We start from the raw sequence: 22,830 nt of genomic DNA, 5'->3' as shown, positions 1-22,830 counted from the left end.
CCAACAACAAAAAAGTCCAGGACTTGAGTTCTATCAGAAGCTGAATTCTATCAGACATTCAAAGAAGAACTGGTTCAAATCCATTGACATATCCCAAAAGACAGAGAAAGAGGGAATCCTCCCTAAATCATTCAATGAAGCCAGCATCGCTCTAACACCAAATCCAGGGAATGGCATAACAAAAAAAGAAAACTACAGACCTATATCCCTGATGAACATAGATGAAAAAATCCCTGACAAAATATTAGTGAATCAAATCCAGCAGCATATCAAAAAGTAAATCTCCCATGATTAATTGGGTTTTATACCAGGAAAGCAGGGATGGTTTAACATACATAAGTAAATAAATGTGATACACCACACAAACAGAATTAAAAACAAAAATCACATGATCATCTCAATACATGCAGAAAAAACATTTAACAAAACCTAGCATCTCTTTATAATTAAAACCCTCAGCAGAACCAGCACAGAAACAATGTACCTTAAGGTAATAAAATACAAATGTGACAAATCCACAGTCAACATTATACTGAATGGGAAAAAGTGAAAAGTATTTCCCCTGAGAACTGGAACAAGGCAAGAATGTGCACTTTCACCACTTCTATCCAACGTAGTACTGAAGTCCTAGCCAGAGCTATCAGACAACAGAAAGAAATAAAGGGCATCCAAGTCGGTAAAAAGGAAGTTATTGCTTGCTTAAGATATGATTGTATGCCTAGAAAATCCTAATGACTCATCTAAAAAGTTCTTAGAACTGATAAATTAATTCAGCAACACTTCAGGATACAATCAATGCTCTGCTATACACTAATAGTGACCAAGTTGAGGATCAAATCAAGAACTCAACCCCAACACAATAGCTGCAATAAATAAATAAATAAATAAATAAATAAATAAATAAAATGCTTAGGTATATACCTAACCAAAAAGTGTGAAGACCTCTACAAATAAAACTACAAAACACTGCTAAAATAAATCATAGATGTACACAAAGGGAAACACATCCCATGCTCATGGATGGGTAAAATTAATATTGTGAAAATAACCATATTGTCAAAATCAATCTAAATATTCAATGATTTATTATCTAAATATCAACATAATTCTTGACAGAACTAGAAAGAGCAATCCTGAAATTCATAGGGAAACCGAAATAAAAAGCCTACATAGCCAAAGCAAGACCAAACAAAAAGAACAAATCTGGAGGCATCACATTGCTTGGCTTCAAACTATACTATAAGACCATATTCACCCAATTAGCATGGTACTGATATAAATTAAGCACATAGACCAATGGAACAGAATAGAGAACCCAAAAATAAAGCCAAATACTTAGAGCCAATTGATCATTAACAAAGAAAACAAAATCATAAAGGAAGGAAAGGAACCCTATTCAATAAATAGTGCTGGGGTAATTAGAAAGCCACATGTAGAAGAATAAAACTGGATCCTCATCTCTCACATTATACAAAAGTTAACTCAAGGTGAATCAAAGACTTAAATCTAAGATCCGAACCTATAAAAATTCTAGAACATAATATCAGGAAAACACTTCTAGACATTGGCATATGCAAAAAATTCATGACCAGCAGCCCAAAAGCAAATACAAGGAAAACAATAAATAGGTAGGACTTAATTAAACTGAAAAACTTCCACACAGCAAAAGAAAAAAAATCAGCAGAGTTAACAGGCAGACTAGGAGAAAATCTCCAAGCTTTGTACATCTGACAAATGATTAATGTCCAGAATCTACAAAGAACTCAAATAAATCAGCAAGAAAAAAAAAAAAATCCCATCAAAAAGTGGGCTAAGAACATAAATAGGCAATTCTCAAAAGAAGATATACTAATGACCAACAAGCATATGGAAAAATACTCAATATCACTAATAGCCAAGGAAATGCAAATCAAAACCATGATATGATTATCACCTCACTCCTTGAGAATGAAAAATAAATAAATAACAAATAATGAATGAGATCTAGACCAGGGGGGATCCAAGATGGCCGCTTAGGAACAGCTCAGGATTGCAGCTCCCAGTGAAAGTGCAGAGGGTGAGTGGACGTTGCATTTCCATATGGATTTTTATTGCCCACAGACCAGGAGATTCCCAGGCGGAGGAGCCCCACAGGTCGCCAGCACGACTGTTTTGGCCGGCTGGGCCATTTCAGTCCCCGTGGCTGTTTTGGCCCATGTGGCTGCTTTGCAGCGCCTCAGCACAGCAGTTCTCCATACAAAATACACTGGTCTGGGTGCCCTTTTAGCTGGTGATTGGTGCCTGGGAAGGTGCAGTCACCCATTCATCTGACTAAAAAGCGGTCTGAAACAGGGAGCCAAGCCAGGAGATTCCCAGGCAAAAACAAACAAACAAACAAACAAAAAGCCCCATGAATCTCAGTGCCACTGTTTAAGCCAGGGCAGTGAGTCGCCACAGGGGAAATCACATAGACCACAGCACCTTTTCAACAGGCGACTGGAACACCTGGGAAAGAGTCGACCGTTCAACTAAAAAAAAAGGTTCTGAGGCAGGGAGCCAGATGATCAGGCTCGGCTGGTCCCACCCCCACAAAAGAACAGCAATCAGAAACTTTTTGGATTAAGAGTTTCACAGCAAGCACAGCTGATCCTGGGAAGGTCCAGCTCTGTGGGGAGGAGTGTCCGCCATTTCTGAGGCACTTCACCACTTCATAGGTAGTCTGCCATTGCTGAGGCAGCCCACCTTTGCCAAGGCAACCTGCCGTTGCCAAGGCAACCTGCTATTACAACGAGAGTCCGCCATTAGAGAGGAGGGCCACCAATGCTGAGACAGTTCTAACTACACCCATATAAACAGGACTTCAGGGAAGTTCACATGACAGCTGGGTGGAGCCCACAGCAGCTCAGCAAAGCCTCTGCAGGCAGACAGTGACTAGGCTGCCTCCTTGCTGTGCAGGGCAGCTCTGAAAAAAAAAAAAAAAAAAAGGCAGCAGCACAACGGAAACTCATAAAAAAAGCCCTAACTCCCTGGGACAGAGCATCTGGGGAAAAAAAAAGGTGTTTATGAGTTCTGCTGCAGCAGACCTAAACATACCTGCCCAGCAGCCCTCAATGAAAAACGGAGCTCACAACTCAGCACTTGAGCTCATGTAAAGGACAGACTGTCTCCTCAAGCAGCTCCTTGACCTCCGTATATCCAAAGAGTCACCACATAAAGGAGAGATCAGACTGACATTTAGCAGGTATCCTTCTGGGACACAGATAGCAGAAAAAGAATTTGGTAGCAACCGTTACTGTTCTGCAGCTGCTGCAGATGATCCCCAGGCAAGCAGGGCCTGGTGTGGACCTCAGCAGTCCTACAGCAGAGGGGCCAGACTGTTAGAAGGAAAACTAAGAAACAGAAATAACTTCATCATCAACAAATTGGACGTCCACCCAGAGGCCCAATCTGAAAGCCAGCAACTACAAAGACAACAAGTAGATAAATCCACAAAGATGGGAAGAAACCAGCGTAAAAAGGACGAAAACACCCAAAACCAGAACACCACTCCTCCTACAAGAGTTCACAACTCCTCACCAGCAAGGGAAAAAGGCTGGATGGAGAATGAGTGTGATGAAATGACAGAATCAGACTTCAGAAGGTGGGTAATAAGGAATTTCCGTGAGCTAAAAGAACATGTTCTAACCCAATGCAAAGACACTAAGAATCTTGAAAAAAGATTTGACAAAATGCTAACGAGAATGGACAAATTAGAAAGGAATATAAGTGAACTGATGGAGCTGAAAAACACAAAACGAGAACTTCTTGAAGCATGCATAAGTTTTAACAGCTGAATTGACTAAGCAGAAGAAAGGATATCAGAGGTAGAAGATCAACTCAATGAAATAAAACAAGAAGGCAAGATTAGAGAAAAAGGGGTAAAAAGGAATGAACAAAGTCTCCAAGAAATGTGGGACTATGTGAAAAGACCTAATCTACGTTTGATAGGTGTACCTGAATGTGACAAAGAGAATGAATCCAAGCTGGAAAATACTCTTCAGGATATTATCCAGGAAAACTACTCCGACCTAGCAAGGCAGGCAAACATTCAAGCCCAGGAAATACAGAGAACACCACAAAGATATTCGTCAAGAAGAGCAACCTCAAGGCACATAATTGCCAGATTCACTAGGGTTGAAATGAAGGAGAAAATGCTAAGGGCAGCCAGAGAGAAAGGTCGGTTACCCACAAAGGGAAGCCCATCAGACTCACAGCAGATCTCTCAGCAGAAACCCTACAAGCCAGAAGAGAGTGGGGGCTAATATTCAACATCCTTAAAGAAAAGAACTTTCAACCCAGAATTACATATCCAGCCAAACTAAGCTTCATAAGTGAAGGAAAAATAAAATCCTTTGCGAACAAGCAAGTACTCAGAGATTTCATCACCACCAGGCCTGCTTTACAGGAGCTTCTGAAAGAGGCTCTACACATAGAAAGGAAAAACCAGTACCAGTCACTCCAAAATAAACCAAATGATAAAGAGTATCAACACAATGAAGAATCTATATCAACTAATGGGCAAAACAGCCAGCTAGCATCAAAATGGCAGTATCAAATACACACATAACAATATTAACCCTAAATGTAAATGGACTAAATGCACCAATCAAAAGACACAGGCTGGCAAATTGGATAAAAAGCCAAAACCTATCAGTGTGCTGTATCCAGGAAACCCATCTCACATGCAAGAATACACAAAGGCTCAAAGTAAAGGGATGGAGGAAGATTTACCAAGCAAATGGAGAGCAAAAAAAAGCAGGAGTTGCAATTCTCATCTCTGATAAAATAGACTTTAAAGCAATAAAGATCAAAAGAGACAAAGAAGGACACTACATAATGGTAAAAGGATCAATGCAACAAGAAGAGCTAACAATCCTAAAGATATATGCACCCAATACAGGAGCACCCAGATACATAAGGCAAGTTCTTAATGACTTACAAAGAGACTTAGACTCCCACACAATAATAGTGGGAGACTTTAACACCCCATTGTCAATATTAAACAGATCAACTGGAAAGAAAATTAACAAGGATATCCAAGACTTGAACTCAGACCTTGACCAAGCAAACCTAATAGATATTTACTTAACTCTCTACCCCAAATCCACAGAATATACATTCTTCTCAACACCACATCACACCTACTCTAAAATTGACCACACAATTGGAAGCAAATAACTCCTCAGCAAATGCAAAAGAATGGAAATCATAACAAACAGTCTCTCAGACCACAGTGCAAACAAGCTAGAACTCAGAATTCAGAAACGAACTCAGAGCTGCACAGCCTCATGGAAGCTGAACAACTTGCTCTTGAATGTTGACTGGATAAACAATGAAATGAAGGCAGAAATAAAGACGTTCTTAGAAACCAACAAGAATGAAGACACAACATACCAGAATCTCTGGGACACATTTAAAGCACTTTCTAGAGGAAAATACATAGAAATGAGTGTCCACATGAGGAGAAAGGAGAGATCTAAAATTGACACCTTATCATCAAAATAGAAAGAGCTAGAGGAGCAAGATCAAAAAAACTCAGAACCTAGCAGAAGACAGGAAATAACTAAGATCAGAGCAGAACTGAAGGAGATAGAGACACAAAAAACCCTTTAAAAAATCAATAAATCCAGGAGCTGGTTTTTCAAAAAGATCAACAAACTAGACAGACCACTAGCCACATTAATAAAAAAGAAAAGAGAGAATAACCAAGTGCATGCAATAAAAAATGATAAAGGGGAGATCACCACAGATTTCACAGAAATTCAGACCATCATTACAGATTATTATAAACAACTCTATGCACATAAACTAGTAAACCTGGAGGAAATGGATAAATTCCTGGACACTTGCCTCCTCCTAAGCCTAAAACAGGAAGAAGTCGAAAACCTGAATAGACCCGTAATAAGGTCTGAATTTGAGGCAGCAATTAAGAGCCTACCACCCAAATAAAGCCCAGGTCCAGACAGGTTCACAGCTGAATTCTACCAGACATACAAAGAGGGGCTGGGATCATTCCTTCTGAAACTATTCCAAATAATCCAAAATGAGGGAAACCTTCCCAAATCATTTTATGAGACCAACATCATCCTGATATCAAAACCCAGCAGAGACTCAACAAGAAAAGAAAACTTCAGGCCAATACCCATGATGAACATAGATGCAAAAATCTTCAATAAAATACTGGCAAGCCGATTGCAACAGCACATCAAAAAGCTTATCCACCACAATCAAGTAGGATTCAGCCCAAGGATGCAAGGCTGGTTCAACATACGCAAGTTAATAAATGTAATTCACCACATAAACAGAACCAAAGACAAAAACCACATGACTATCTCAATTGATGCAGAGAAGGCCTTTAACAAAATTCAACAGTCCTTTATGCTAAAAACCCTTAATAAACTAGGTATTGACGAAACATATCTAAAAATAATAAAAGCTATTTATGAGAAACCAACAGCCAATATCATGCTGAATGGGCAAAAACTGGAAGCATTCCCCTTGAAATCTGGCACTAGACAAGGATGCCCTCTCTCACCACTCCTATTCAATATAGTACTGGAAGTTCTAGCCAGAGCAATCAGGCAAGAAAAAGAAATAAAGGGTATTCAAATAGGAAAGGAGGAAATCAAATTGTCTCTATTTGCAGATGACATGATTGTCTATCTAGAAGACACCATCGTCTCAGCCCAAAGTCTCCTGAAACTAATAAGCAACTTCAGCAAAGTCTCAGGATACAAAATCAATGTGCAAAAATCCACAAGCATTCCTATACACCAATAACAGACTTAAAGAGAGCCAAATCAAGAACGAACTGCCATTCACAATTGCTACAAAGAGAATAAAATACCTAGGAATACAACTAACAAGGAATGTAAAGGACCTCTTCAAGGAGAACTATAAACCACTACTCAATGAAATAAGAGAGGACACAAACAGATGGAGAAACATTCCATGTTCATGGTTAGGAAGAATCAATATCATGAAAATGGCCATACTGCCCAAAGTAATTTACAGATTCAATGCTATCCCCATCAAGCTACCAATGACCTTCTTTACAGAACTGGAAAAAACACCTTAAACTTCATATGGAACCAAAAGAGAGCCCACATAGCCAAGTCAATTTTAAGCAAAAAGAACAAAGTGGGAGGCATCACACTACCGGACTTCAAACTATACTACAAGGCAACCGTAATCAAAACAGCATGGTACTGGTACCAAAACAGAGATATAGATCAATGGAACAGAACAGAGGCCTCGGAGGCAACAGAACATATCTACAACCATCCGATCTTTGACAAACCTGACAAAAATTAGCAATGGGGAAAGGATTCCCTGATCGATAAATGGTGTTGGGAAAACTGGCTAGCCATGTGCAGAAAGCAGAATCTGGACCCCTTCCCGACACCTTACACTAAAATTAATGCCAGGTGGATTAAAGACTTAAACATAAGACCTAAGAACATAAAAACCCTAGAAGAAAATCTAGGCAAAACCATTCAGGACATAGGTGTAGGCAAGGACTTCATGACCGAAACACCAAAAGCATTGGCAACAAAAGCCAAAATAGACGAATGGAACCTAATCAAACTCCACAGCTTCCATACAGCAAAAGAAACAGTCATTAGAGTTAATCGGCAACCAACAGAATGGGAAAAAATTTTTGCAGTTTACCCATCTGACAAAGGTCTGATATCCAGAATTTACAAACAACTAAAACAGATTTACAAGAAAAAAACAAACAAGCCCATTCAAAAGTGGGCAAAGGATATGAACAGACACTTTATAAAAGAAGACATACATGAGGCCAACAAACATATGAAAATATGCTCATCATCACTGGTCATCAGAGAAATGCAAATCAAAACTACATTGAGATACCATCTCACACCAGTTAGAATAGTGATCATTAAAAAATCTGGAGACAACAGATGCTGGAGAGGATGTGGAGAAATAGGAACACTTTTACACTGTTGGTGGGAGTGTAAATTAGTTCAAGCATTGTGGAAGACAGTGTGGTGATTCCTCAAGGACCTAGAAATAGAAATTCCATTTGACCCAGCAATCCCATTACTGGTTATGTATCCAAAGGATTATAAATCGTTGTATTATAAGGACACATGCACACGAATGTTCATTGCAGCACTGTTTACAATAGCAAAGACCTGGAAGCAACCCAAATGCCCATCGATGATAGACTGGACAGTGAAAATGTGGCACATATACACCATGGAATATTAAGCAGCCATCAAAAACGATGAGTTCATGTCCTTTGTAGGGACATGGATGAACTTGGAAGCCATCATTCTCAGCAAACTGACACAGGAGCAGAAAATCAAACACCGCATGTTCTCACTCACAGGCGGGTGTTGAACAATGAGAACACATGGACACAGGGAGGGGAGCACTACGCACTGGGGTCTGTTCGAAGGAAATAGGGGAGGAACAGCGGGGGTTGGGGAGTTGGCGGGGGGATGGCTTGGGGAGAAATGCCAGATATAGGTGAGGGGAAGGAATGCAGCAAATCACACTGCCACATGTATACCTATGCAACAATCTTGCATGTTCTTCACATGTACCCCAAAACCTAAAATGCAATTAAAAAAATAATGAAAATATATGAAAAAAATAATAGATGTTAGTATAGATGTGGTGAATAGGGAACACTTTTACACTCCTGGTGGGAACGTAAACTAGTAAAACCATAATGAAAACAGTGTGGAGATTCCTTAAAGAACTAAAAGCATGTTGATTGTTTGATCCAGCAACCCCACTATTAAGTTATCTACCCAGAGGAAAAGAAGTCATTATATGACAAAGATACTTGCACATGCATGTTTATAGCAGCACAATTAGCAATTGTAAAAATATGGAAGCAGCCCAAATGCCCATCAATCAATAAGTGAATGAAGAAAATGTGATATATATATATATATATGTGTGTGTGTGTATATATATATATATATATAACATTTTGACATATATATGTAATCTATATATAAATATGATATATATGTAAATATAGATATATATTCACATGAAGTACTACTCAGCATAAAAAGGAATGAAATAATGACATTCACAGCAACCTGCATGGAAATGGAGACTATTATTCCAAGTGAAGTAACTCAGGAATGGGAAACCCAACATTGTATATTCACACTCATTTATGGGAGCTAAGCTATGAGGATGCAAAGGCAGTAAGAATGAGTCACTGGACTTTGGGAACTTGGGGGGAAAATGTGGCATGGTGAGGGATAAAATATTGCATATTTGGTATGTAGTCTTGTTGAGTAATACGTGCTACATAATGTCAGAAATCACCACTAAAGAGCTTATTCGCATAACCAAACACTACCTATTCCCCAAAAACCTATTGAAATTGAAAAAAGTAAGACCTAATTAAACCAGAGACCTTCCACTCAGCAGAAGAAGCTATCGATAGAGCAAACAGACAACCTGTATAATGGAAAAAATATATGTGAAAGTACACATCTGACAAAGACCTAATATCCAGAATCTATGGGGAACTTAAAACAACAGGCAATAAACAAATAACTTCATTAAAAATGGGCAAAGGACCTGAACAGACACTTTTCAAAAGAAGACATACACATCAATAACAAGCATAAAGAAATGCTCAGCCTCACTAATCATCAGAGAAATGCAAATCAAAACCACAGTGAAATATCATCTCAATCAGAATGGTTGTTATTAAAAAGTCAAAAACAACAGATGTGGGAGAGGTTGTGGAGAAAAGGGAACACTTATACACTACTGGTGGGAATATAAATTAGTTCAGCCACTGCGAAACGAAGTCTGGAAATTTCTCAAAGATCTTAAAACAGAGCTATCTTTCAACCCAGCAATCCCATTACTGGGTATACACCCAGAAGAAAGTAAATCATTCTACCAAAAATACACAGGCACTCATATGTTCATCATTATGCTGTTCACAACAGTAAAGACATGGAATCAACCCAGGTGCCCATCAATTATAGATTAGATAAAGAAAATGTGGTACATATATACCATGGAATACTATGCAGCCATAAGGAAAAATAAAGTCATGTTCTTTGCAGTAACAGGGTTGGAGCTGGAAGCCATAATTGTAAGCAAATAAATGCAAGAACAGAAAACTAAATACTGCATGTTCTCACTTATAAGTGAGAGACTGTAGACTACTAGAGGGGCATGGTGAGGTTATATCTGCACATATATCCCCGTATCTAAAATAAAAGTTGAAATTAAAAATTAAAAAAAATAAATTATTATAAAGACAACTGATTTTAGTGTGTAATAACCAATGTAAAAATGAACATACTTGAAAGGATACACAAAAAATATATTATATTAAAAGTTTTATTCAAAAACATATTTAATCTATTTTAAGGGCCACAAAAATATTATATGCAAAAATGTAACAATTCTATTTTAGAGTGGTATAATAGCAATACAATGACAGAAGTAAATCCCCTGCCTTTCAGTATTTAAGTTGAAAGATGATTTGTTAGTTTGCCTGCAACTGAGCTGGCAGAGGGAAAAGGTAAAGCCTTTGGGACATACTTACATGGAAATATGAAGCAAAAAATAAGTAGCCCAGCAATGATGAAACACAGACATAATGTCATACTCTAAGTCTGATGAATGGATAAGCAGATATTGTATACTTTCAAATCAAGAAAAATAAAATACTTCAAAACAAAACATATACATAAAATATTTCTGCTATCTTTATAACATTTTTAAATTTTTTGATTACTTAATCTCAATTAAAGTGTAAGCACTTGTTGCTGTTTCTTAAGTTTCGGTAAATTAACTCCCTTACACACTTTTGTTTCGTATGGAAATTCCAGAGCCTGTGTGGTCTACTTGATTACTCTCACTTTTTTTCAGTCATTGATGGTAATGAGCATGATGACTTAGGTGGTTCTACACTCAAAAAGTAGTGCACAATAATGCAGAAATTGAAAATAATTTGGCTGGGCAATTATCTATATTCACCATAATAAAATAATTTAACACATAATTCTGTTGCAATGTTCATTAAGCAACTGAAGATTCTAAATCTCAATATTCAGCTGAATTATCTATGCAGTATGCTTTGGGTCATTATCACAAGGCTGAACTTTTGTTCTCTGAGTCAGATTTTCAAAATGACTCATTCATGGTACTGCTTTTAGCAAGGCACTTATTCCTTCTAAATTTCATGGGTCGGTGTTGCTAGGAGTTGTTAGAAAAATTATTCACTTGAAGCTTTTAATGAATTGAATGACAGGTTTTTGTGTATTCTTTCAATTTTTCATTAAATTGTAAGAGGGTTAAGAACATTATTGTGTGTAATATTGTCATGCTTTATACAAAGAGCTGGAGACAGTGATTCTCTATTCACCTCTCCAGCTAACCTGCTGCAGAAAATGATGCAATGAGGGAGGTACCTCACCACAGAATCGTGGTTCCAGCAGATCTTACCAAAAAAAAAAAAAGAAAACACTTCACATATATTTCCAAAGCTCTTCCACTGCCACTTTGTTATAGTCTTCCTCATTAAATATGGCTAACTTGTTTTTCATTTTAGATTGACTAGATCTGTATAATAATGCTCTTAGTGACTGCAAAGAAGGTGTTTGATTCAGTAATATACAATAACGGCTATTCAGGGTCTGAAACCCATCTCTATAACAGCTGATAGCTTTAATTACTGATTAAAAGATCTTATACATATTTTCCTGGTATAGCCAAGCTTTATAATGAGTCCAGTGTGAAAGAGTCAAGAAGTCTCTTCATGTTTTTTTTTTTTTTTTTGTAATTTGGGGTGCATATTTTTTATAAAATTTAGTTGACGTGAAAGATCACAAAGTCAGTGGCAAATTGCCAGTCTGACTCAGACTTTTTAGTTACTGTGTTCTAGAACGATATGCCAACCTGATTAATCTTTGAAAATAAAGATAAAATAAGGTGGATATAGCATATTTACATTTCAAGAATAAACATAATTAGACATACGTTGATATGCCTGGAAAATTGAAAGAGTAGATAAACATATCTGATTTATATCAGTGTCAATAAGACTACTGTGATTCAAGTACACTACATGACCCAGCAAAAAATGTTTGGTTGTTAGAGGAGAGGAGAAGATGCTGAGTTCCGTAAAGTGCTTGCTGTTCACACTGTAACTGGTTCCCCTCCACTGGGCTCTTTCATGCTTTATACAAGGCCCTGTGGTATGTAATCAAGGAAGGAAGAAGTAGATCAACAATAAAATGGCACAGACCAAAAGCAAGACTCTTGAGTTTGATCTATAGCTAAATAGATATCAAGTGTAGAATTAAGATAAAATATTTCAAATCTGATTGTGTGCAAGTAGCATTTGCAGCCTGGGTAAGAGAGGAAAAGTCCATGTCTAAAAAAATATTAGCCAGGCCCATGTGGTGAGCACCTGTAATCCCAGCTACTTGAGAGACTAAGGCAGGATAATTGCTTGAGCCTGGGAAACTGAGGCTGCAGTGAGCTGTGTTCATGCCACTGTACTCCAGCTTGAGCAACACAGTGAGACACTGTCTCAAATAAAAAAAATAACTGTTTTTAAATTTTTTAGTATTTATTCATAATTATGGTTTCACATTGCTGTTGGCATTTCTTAAATCTTAAATGATCTGCTTTAAATATTATTAGTATAGAAATTATTGAAGTTGTATGGACTGGGGAAATAGAAAAAAAGAAAGAAGAAAATTTTAAAGAGTTATTGTATAATTTGTAAAGTATAGGTATTCTAAAATACCTATTTTAATAACCAAAGGGAAATGAAAAAGGAAAGAGAGAAGAAAATTGAAGAAAGAAAGAAGGGAACAGGAAAGAAAAGGAAAGGGAAAGAAAAATAATTGAAAAGAAAGAGCTTCGTTTTCCTGGAAACTCTGCAGCTAGTGCTTGAGCAGAAGATGAGATGCTTGTTGCATAAGACTGTCCTTGGCTCCTGCTTTTAGAGACAATTATGACGGACAGGAGAAGCCATTCTCATGAGTACATAAAAGATGCCCCAGAAATATTTAGAAGGATTAGCTTGACAGACTGCAGTTTTTTTATCTGAGGTTATAGGAAAGAAGCTATGACATCCTGGTTAATCCTATTATAAATTCTGTCTATAGACAGTTGGGGAAGCCTGAAAAACGTGGACTGTACTTAATCGTTATGGAAAAAAAAAAATACTGTTTCTCTTTTGGGTCTACAGAATATCTCGTATTAAAAACAAAACACAACAAATCCCCAAAACCCTGATTCTTTAAAAAAAAAAATGTGTTTCTTATTAACATCAACAAGCTGCTGGGACAGATAATGGTTGGCCCATTTAATCCTTCGGTAGTTTTCACTGTCCTAATTTAACTAACCCTGAATATATTGTTCGGGACTATTTCAAAGCATTTAGAAACCTATTTTAGAAACAGTTTTAAATGTTTTACATATATTTATACATCTTTAACAAACAGCATTTCTTCTAGGCTCTTGTCATCCAGAATTTAAGGGAAAATTAAAAATTAGTGTCAGGGCAAACTATAATACAAAATAGTCTAAACTGATTTTTTTTTTTTTTTTACAAAGGTAAGCCTGGATTATGATTAATTTATCTGCTTTATTATTTTCACCACACTGCAATACTCACTGTTCGTCAGTGTCCTGCTGTTCTTCTGATTTTATAGGGTAGGACCTTCATTTCTTTTTTTGGAAACTCTGGGGTACTCAGCATGCTACCGAGACCTCAAGCTCTTATCACCACAAGCAAAACTGTCAGTTCTGAAATACTGCTGAGAAGAAGACTCTCAGGCAAAAAGGAATGCAAAACAAGCACTTCACAGGGAAGAGGGGTAGGCGCTGCTTCAAAACGTATTAATGAAAGATTAAGTGTGTAAAAATAATGCTTTGAGTTCCTAAAGTTTATTTACCACTCAAAAATATGGGATTAAAAATAATCATGTTAGCACAGATTGCAAAAGTTTGGAGGAGTGCTTTGTGTTAGCTCAGCTAATAATTATTTTCATTTTGTTCATTTTTCCTTCATCATATAAAAATATAAGCAAATAGAATGCACATATTTTTAGTATGTTATATTCGTTTTGTATGTACATGGGCAAAGGGAAAATATTAAATGTTGAATTAAAACTTTATTTAGGCAGAAAATAAATGTGAAAATGATGAATATTACTCTACAAAAACATTTACAAATCTTAAGTAGACTTCAGTACATCATTCAATTATTTGAAATGTTCATCTCATTTATTTTTAAATATAAGGACATAAATAGAATTCGTCAATAAGGATTTAGAGGACTCACATATATAGAGTATTTGGTACTCCTGAGTAGAGCAATATATGCCTATTTTGTACAAAATCTCATTTTCTTCAATAGTCTTAGTTATCCACTTGTAACATGGAAAACTGGAGATCCAAAAATCAAGATCCCGTTTTGCCAATCCTTGTGGCTTTTTATGACAGGGTTGCTATTGTGTAAGAAGATTGAGAGGGAAAGTCCAATGGTAGAAAAAAAAATGGAACAGAAAATTTGGGGTAAAACCACTCTCTCCTTTTCCCCTTACCATATTTAATACCTTCTTATGAGATACACTGGCTTTTGCATATTTTCAACCTGGGCACTAATATTCTCCTAAAAAACTGTAATGTCCCATTCCTCAGAGTGTAATAACAGAAGAACTAGCAGAGATTACTCTGTAGATGTGTTCATCTGCTTCTCATCCTATGTTAACATTGCTGTGTTGAAACGCTGGCAAACCTTGGTTGCTGTTTGTCCTTTTTATGTTGTTAAGGAGGGGAAGACTTTCACTTAAACTATCCCTACACTGTGGCATTCCCACCTTCTTTACCCTGCGCTGGGATATTCTCATTTAACAACCTTACTTCAATTTTCCATGGATTTCTCTGTCTTTTTTATTTGGTTTGAAGATCCACATATTCTCATCTTTTATGGCATCTCTTGAGTTGGGGCAGGATGGAGAAATGCAAGTCAGCATTCTTCATTAGTTATTTATATCCTTATTGATTCATCCTTCACATGGATGAAATATATAACATTATCTTAGATATTGTTGTACAATTAATTTAATGTCATGATTATTTTTAAATTTCAGTAAATACCCTTTGACAACAGCATCTTGATGTCTTACAATATTTCACCTATTCTTGCGTGACTTGGCTTTCACAATCTTTTCAAGATCTCATGTAAATAACAATGGAGATAACAGCTTTGCCAAAAAACAGTACTTTGAGTCTCTCATTATCTGAATCTACATATGTTTTTCAATTATGTATCTTCCCTAAAGACCAAAAATAAAATTAGAAACCTACTTTACTTTAAAAGTACAGACAAATAAGCTAACCTCCTATATGCCTTCACATAATAAACTAAAATTATTTTAGCTTCTCCAAGAAGTTTACTGTGGCTTGACTCACTCTCATACTTGGATAGATTCCTTGTCCTTACTACAATGATAATATTTTTTTTTCTGTTACTGATGTTGCTTATCTCAACTACATGATAATCGGAAGGGAAACAGCTTTTTTAAAAAACTATCTGCTCTCTCCTACATATACATCATGCATTATTCATCTAGGTATTACTAGAGACTGGAATATACATATATAGTTCATCTGTGTAGAATGAATGAAACTGGCACTCATACTGTCAACCTAAAAAGGAGACATTAGAGAAAATCATGTACAAATATGTTAAGTTTACTCACAAATGAGAAATAAGGATTATAATCTGGAATGCATGAAATTACCAGCAGTACATCTGGAGAGGAAATATTAAATAGATGCTTTTAATAGCAAAATGGGAAAATTTCACATAAGCAAGTAACTAAGTTAACTGTTTCCAGAGAGTCAAAGATAGACTCGTTGTTAGTTCATTGATGGAGATGCCAGTATTGACAAAGTATTCTCGTGAAAGCAGCATCTTTTTGAATTACTGCAGTCCCAAAGAAAATCTAATTGTGAACCTTGTCAAAGCAGAAGATACGTGAAGGGTGTAAATGGGTTTTCTGTGGCATTTTTAAAAAGTCCTTAGAAACAGTCCTTATCTCAGACATATAAGCACGAGGCTCCTTTTTGTACCTTCCTGTCTTTATTTTTGTCTGGGTCTAACAAAAGTGTTTTCGTCCTTATATCTTTACATTTTACAACATCTAACACATTATGGAAATGTAAATAGTTCATTTAAACTTGATAGTGTCAATTTCATTACACGTAATATTATTAAATTTTCTTCCAAGTGTGTTATATTAGTCAATGTGCCAACAAAATAATCGACAAATAAATCCAAAATTCTGAAGATAATTTAATGAAGATATTATATATGTAGTAGTAGAAAGGGTTAAGAGAACAGACAACAAATATTGAATTATCCAAGAACTAACAATTTCCAGATTCCATTTCCTTCCTTTGACCTGAACAAATGGTTGGAGAAAATGGTGTTACTGGATCCAGAGGTAGCTGGACTCTTGAAATGGAAAAGAACAAGTCCATCACCAAGATCTAAAGTGAAGAAACTTCCCAGTAACTTACCCCTCCAATACAGTCTTCCACTTGTACATCTCCTGTTAATTAAACCAGAAGCTAGAGGCTAATTGTTACTAGTAATGGAGTATATACAGATCAACCTCCTAGACAACAGAGGAATGAAAATAAACCTTAAGCATTGATTATTAACTACATTAAAAAATCATGCTTGTTATGAAAAATATATGTGTAATTTACCTAGAAAAAAGTGTACTGTAATTAATAATATATAACATTATGTTTATTTTTTATTTTTACATACACATATGTGTGTGTTTATACACACATACATAAGCAAGAAGATTCAAATATGCCAAGAGACCTACAATGCCACAATACTAAATATTTTTTTATCTTTTAAAAATATTTATTTGAAAATGATTCAAATTAGTATCTATTTCATCACTATTATCATAATTATTAGGATCTGATCATAACATTAACAGCTTTTTAATTTTAATGAGTACCTTAACTATTTCTATGACTTATAATCACCCTATATTTTAAATTTTGAACTAAATATTTTAATATTCTAAAATTTATATAGACATGAATGATGCTGGAAACCATTATTCTCAGCAAACTGACACAAGAGCAGAAAAACAAACACCACACGTTGTCACTCATAAGTGGGAATCGATCAATGAAAAGACATGGACACAGGGAAGGGAACATCACACACCTGGGTCTGTCAGGGGTTGGGGAAGCTAGGAGAAGGTTAGCAGTGGCTGGGGGATTGGGGAGGGATAGCATTAGGAGAAATATCTCATGTAGATGATGGTGTGATATATACAGCAAACCACCATGGCACATGTATACCTATGTAACAAACCTGCACATTCTGCACATGTACCCTAGAACGTAAAGTAAAATAAATAAATAAATAAAGTAAAAAAAAATTATATAGAAATTTGACAGACCTAGATAACCAAAACAATTTTTTTTAATTAAAATGTTGGAGTAGTAACACTACATAATAGCAAGTCTTATTGTAAAGAAGCAGTAGTCAAGGCATTGCAATATTAACATCAAGACAGACATATATGTCTATGGGACACAATAGAGGGTCCTGAAATATGCCCACTCATTTATGGAGCCTGATGGTTGCTAAAAGTACAAAGGCAAATCAGTAGAGAAAGAATAGCCTTTTCTTTTCTTTTCTTTCCTTTTCTTTTTTCTTTTCTTTTCTTTTTCCTTTTTTTGAGATGGAGTTTTGCTCTTGTTGCCCAGGCTGAAGTGCAATGACTCTATCTTGGCTCACTACAAACTCTGCCATCCAGTTCAAGGATTATCCTGCCTCAACCTCCCAAGTAGCTGAGATTACAGGCATGTGCCAACACACCCGGATAATTTTGTATTTTTAGTAGAGACTGAGTTTCTTCATGTTAGTCAAGCTTGTCTCGAACTCCCGATTGCAGGTGATCCACCCACCTTGTCCTCCCAAAGTGCTGGGATTACAGGTGTGAGCCACTGCGCCCAGCCAAGGATAACCTTATCAGCAAAGGGTACTAGATATCTATATGTCAACAATGACCACAAAAACATTGGTTTATACCTCTCACCATTTCCAAAATATAACTCAAAATGGATCACTTATCTAAATATGAAATTTAAACCTATAAGTCTTCTAAGTTGGCCTTCTAACTTTGAGTTTAGAATTTAATGTCAAATCAGTCAAAGATTTCTTTGATTTCTTGAAAACTATCACCCATAAATAAATAAATTAACAGATTAAATTTTATTGCTGTGTTAATAGAATTAAGTAAAGAGCCTTAGACTGAAAAAAAATCTTCATACAGCATAAATATAGTAAAGAACTTACATCCAAAATATTTGAATAAGTCTCAAATGCAATAATAAGAAAACAAATTAATTGCTTTTAATTAGCAAAAGGTTTGAATACACATTTCACTCATAAGATGTATGTCTGAGAAACATAAAAAGAAGTTCAACATCATTAGTCATATGGAAATGCAAATTTAAAAACACAGTATGATGCCACTATACAACTATGAGAATGCCTAAAATTAAAATAGCTGGTCATACCAAGTGTTGGCAAGAATGTGGGTAAAGTGGAACTCTCACATACTATGGGTGAGAATGTAAAATTGTTCCATCATTTTGGGAAACATTGGTAGTTTCTTAAATAGCTAAAGATAACAGAAAAAAAAATGAGTGCATAATGTATTATGTTATTTATTTGAAATCCTAGAAATTGCAAATTTATATATATTTACCTAAAAAATATCAGTGATTGTTTGGGTGCTAGTGCATAATAGAAGAGAGGGAAGGATCAGAGATTTATCAAAATATACATTCGAGATATGTGCAAATGACAGCATGCACATTATATATTAATAAATATATTAGAAGGGCAGTAAGTCTACTTTTATGTAAATGACAAGTTTTTAGCTCACACAGACAAAATAGCTTTCTAATATCACCACTCTATAAGTTATAGGACAGGTACTTAATTGTGGTGTATTCTGATTTTTAAGCTCATTCTCATTCATTAGTTCAGCAAATTTATTGAGCATCTACTATGCTAAGCCACTAATTTAGGTACTAAGTATACAACAAGTTTTTTTTTAAGCAAAAGAAGATGAGTCTGTATTACAGCTGTTATATATAATACATACTTTTATGAAAAGACGTACAATAAGCAGTATAAATAATAAATAAAATATTACATAGTGATAAGTGCTAAAGGGTGAGAAATCGAGCATTTAAGATAAGAAAATGTGAGTATATGATATTTAATTAAAATCATTAAGAAAGACCATTAGAAATTGGAAATTTTAGTAGCATTCATGAATATAATGAAAGAGACAATCCTGTAGATACCTATAGGAAGAACATTCTGGAAGGCATATGAGAAGAGCAAGTAAAAAGACCAAGCATGAGATTTTTCTAACATGTTATAGACATAGAAAGGAGGCCAGTGTGGCTGGAACAGAGTAAGAAAAACAGTGTGTACAAAGGATGAAGTTGGAGATATAGCAAAGCATGTATAAGGGACGGATAAAAGCCTAGAAAGTCATAGTTTTACTTCATAATGGAAGATTTTGAGCAGAGAATAAAAATCTAACATTTTACAAAACTCATAGTCTTCAGTATAGAAGACTCTCTCTACTCAAATTTATCTTCCCTCACCCATAAATTTTCACCTCACTGGATACTGTGATCATGTCAGTACACCTTGATTCTGATGTTCTATAAAAGTCTGCTGTATCTTTAGCAATTTCTTAAAAATTTCAGCCTATTTTCTACTCATGAAATGTTTTCTTAATGTGAACTGTGTATTCATTAAGGACAACTTTAGTGCCATGAGTAATTAAAACTCAACTCAAGCTGTGTTAAAAAGAGAACGGGGTGTGGCATTACTGAACCATACAAATTTTACTAGGTTAGTGCTTAGATCTAACAGTTCATAGGAAGGTATCTGTGCTTTCTCTATCATTTCCTATAGATCTGTTTGGCTCTGTTTACTGACTTCATTCTTTAAGAAATTCTGAATGCCTGAGGAAAATGGCAACCATTTGCAACCCTAAGTTACACTTGAATGGCTTAATAATTCAACTGCTTAAAATACTTTATCTTTCTCAGAGAATATAAAATTGAACACAGTAAATGATTTTCAGTGGGCATACCCAGTTAATATATCTAACCCCAAGCCTGATATTTTGTCCAGGAAGATACATTACTTGACAAACATGATCTTATGACTATGATCTAGGAAAGGCAGGTCACTATTATTTACAGCCACTTGTCTGGGTCACATACCTACTTCCTGTGGCCGGAGAAGGGCATGCCACTGTGACTTCCATACATCGGGAATGAAGACATGTCAGGTCATGAAAAAACCGCAGTTCTATAAATGAAGATTGGAGAAATGATATCAAAGAAGGTATATAGGAAACTTCTACGAGCAGAGGAAAACTATCAGCACCATAGTCCAAAATGGACAATGGTCAGGGTATTTGAAGGCAGGTAGGATTAAGAGGAATTCAAGAAATAGATAAACATTGTGCTACACAATGTTTTATGTCATATAAAACAATCTTACACTTGGTTAGAGTGGCACTTTAAATCTGTCAAAGTTTAACTTACTGTGCCTTTCGATATTTCACTTCATGTAGGAAGCTTCCCTGACCACTCGCACAGAGTTAAACTTTAAAATAAAAGCATGTTCATGTGCATATATGTGTGCAAAATGTATGCTTGTAGGTACATATAGGCTAAAATATATCAATATGGATATATACATATAGGTGTATACTCATTAGTAGAGACAGTGACTTTGTTTTTAAACCTTTAACACTAAGGACATTAAAAAAATAATAAATTTCCCGTGATGTATTCTTGAAACAATTAATAAGCTATATAAATGTTTCACATGTAACATAGACTGCAAAGACTGTTTTCAGTGTAGTCATATGCAATAAGGCTCTCTTTAAAAAAAAAAATAAATGAAGAAGAAGTTAAATACCAAAAGGGGATATACTCTAAAATTGTCATTATAATTATTCTCTTTTATTAGAATTAACTTTAAACTTGGAATTAAAATAAAAATTATTTAAATGTTAAATTATGAATACTGAATCAAAAACAAAATTTTAAAACATGTATGCATGTATATATTTTAATTAACTTTTTACTTGATTGCTTTTGTTTCTTTTTTATTTTCTTGGAAGAGGTAAAACTAGGTTGTAAATTGCTTATTTTTAAAAGTGCTATTACATTTAGAATGAATGAGATTTGCACCATTTTATTAAACACATTCACATTCATTTATGTTGTATAAACATCTTGCGACAATTGTTTCACCATCTTAAATTGTTTTGTACAGACAGAAAACACATCTGCTGAACTTGATGATCCCATCTCTGCCAAAACATTTGGCAGCCATGACAGGATGCAATTTGTTTTGTCCACATAACAGTGAGTAAGATGTGCTGATGTTACATCAGCTTTCTAATGTTCTACTGTCTGATGCATTCATTTTACACAAACTGTCAAGTATAGGTCACTGGATATTTGAGTACGAGATAATGAAATAAAATTAAAATGAAAAACAAAATCTTAGTTTCTTTATAATGGGTAGTGTAAAATTACAGTACTAAATTTTATATTTTCCCGTGAAGAGGTTATGTGAATCAGCCTGAATATTAAAATATAGAATTTTTATTGTTAAAAGATTCAGCAGAAATTAAATTATTAATTTTATGGGCTGGACATGTGACAATGTTGCCCTGACAGATGTGTCCCTATTGCTTTATTGATTACACATTATAATTCAAATAGAAGAAAAAGCAACACACACACACACACACACACACACACACGAATCATGTTTAAAAAGTTTCCTTTCATGCAACCATTCTTTAGAAGTCATATTTGCATGTTTTGTGTTTTATAATTACCTGACATTGTAATAAGCCACGTTAGATATGCTTCTGTTTGTGAAGCAAAAATATACGACCAGTTTTCTTTAAGGGCCATGAAAAAAAGAGGTTATTTATTCTGTTAACAGATTTCCCCCACTGACTGTCTTTTCCCTTCAAAATGTAACATTTTGATTTCTATGTGCTTGGTATAGATCTGTCACTAATACATATACAAGTGCATTGCATGTTATGTGACCTCATTCTAAAGAATTCATTCACGGATACTGTCTATCAGGTATCCTTTCTCAGGAATCTCAAGATATAAACTCAATTGGCAAAAGGTTTTATTGTGAGGAACTTCATCCATTGTTCTCATCACTTTTAAGGCATTTCAGAGTCTGCACAGCCGTAAAATTGTTTTATCTCCTCTTCTTTTTCCCAATAAGGATTAGCTGAGTTCTAGGGAGTATTACAAGTCTGATAAAGCCTCAAGTGGTTTCACACTGAACTTGGAATAAGTCCAAATATTTCTAATTTCAATTTATCGAACTTAAAGTATCACAGAAAGCTCAAGTAGTTCAGAAATCCTCATTGTCTTCAGGACCGAAGTACTCATTCCTCCAGCTGCTGGGACTATAATCTCTCAGCTGAGTCCCTCTGAGGAAATTATCAGTTTTAGAGAGACACCTCACCAAGGTTGGTTCCTTTCAGTGATAGAGCCCACATCCAATAGCTGGCCAACACAGAAACAAGGAGGTGCTCTGGAGCTGAAGAACTAATATAAGGCCTAGTCCTTTCCCTCCATTCAGGACACCCCTACAGAGCCACCTGAGGTCTAGAGGTATTAGCTGAAGTCTTTGTG

This window comes from Sapajus apella, unplaced genomic scaffold, assembly GCF_009761245.1.
Source record: "Sapajus apella isolate SASKATOON/1434 unplaced genomic scaffold, GSC_monkey_1.0 scaffold3, whole genome shotgun sequence".
Classification (NCBI taxonomy): Eukaryota; Metazoa; Chordata; class Mammalia; order Primates; family Cebidae; genus Sapajus; species Sapajus apella.
The sequence above is the reverse complement of the archived record's forward strand: the minus strand, read 5'-3'. Positions refer to the sequence as shown.